The sequence below is a fragment of the Apis dorsata genome, unplaced genomic scaffold (genome assembly GCF_000469605.1).
Source record: "Apis dorsata unplaced genomic scaffold, Apis dorsata 1.3 scaffold_89, whole genome shotgun sequence".
Classification (NCBI taxonomy): Eukaryota; Metazoa; Arthropoda; class Insecta; order Hymenoptera; family Apidae; genus Apis; species Apis dorsata.
Window position 1 is genome coordinate 500446 of NW_006263387.1, and position 933 is coordinate 501378.

At 25.8% G+C, this 933-nt stretch overlaps 1 protein-coding gene across 7 annotated transcripts in view; it reads left to right on the forward strand.

Moving 5' to 3' along the window:
* Positions 1–933, forward strand: part of LOC102678437 (protein FAM102B) — a 71746-nt gene that overhangs the window by 68676 nt on the left and 2137 nt on the right. The gene's annotated exons all lie outside the window — the stretch shown is intronic.

Sequence of the window (933 nt, forward strand, 5' to 3'; positions counted from 1 at the left end):
TTTTTTTTTTTGTTGCAAATCAAATGTGAAGGAATCGAATACAGTTCCTATTCTTTGATATATTTTTATATTTTCTAATTAAAAATTTTATAATTTTATAAATTTTATGAATTTATCTGCAATGGCAGAAAAACACAATATTAATCATCTATTTTGGACAAAGTTTGGTTTAATATTAATTATATTAATATTGCGATAACCGGATATCTTTTTAGTTATAATAATTTCTCAAGGAAAAATCTTTGAAATGAAATGGAAATCTTTTCATTTCTGAATTTCTTTTAATTTTAATTCGATATATTTTCCATCGATTTACATGTACAAATTAGAATTTTATTATCAAAAAGGCACAAAATTAAATTATATTAATTATATGAAATTTTGAATTTTAATTGTATGAAATATTGACATAAGGGTTGATTTTTTGAATATTAACGTAAGGATTCATGCTGTACACCGCAGCTAGCTTGCATGCAATCTAAATACCCTAATTATACATACAAAAAACAATTGGAAATTTCGCCATTCGTTACATATCTTATTTCCATTTGCTTTTGTCTATCGATTTCGCTAAAACACATGTTGAACAATTTCGAAACATCGGCCCCTCGCTTCTGATCTTTGCATTTGTTTCATTAGCATCATAGCAACACTTTGATATTCCTTGATCTTTGTATCGAGCATAATCATGTTTTTGCATGTGGTGTTTAATTTTGTTCGTGAACAATAATTAATTTTTTGATGATTCTGTGTTGAGGACAAATACTGGTCCAGAATTTTGCGAAGAATATCGTCGTCGTGGGACGAGATTCAAAAATTGTTATTTTTCACGTTCACAAATAGTGATATATAAATATCTTCCATGTTATATAAAATGTTTCAAAAAAAAAAAAAAAAAAAATTATTTAAAATTCAATATGACACATAAAGCCA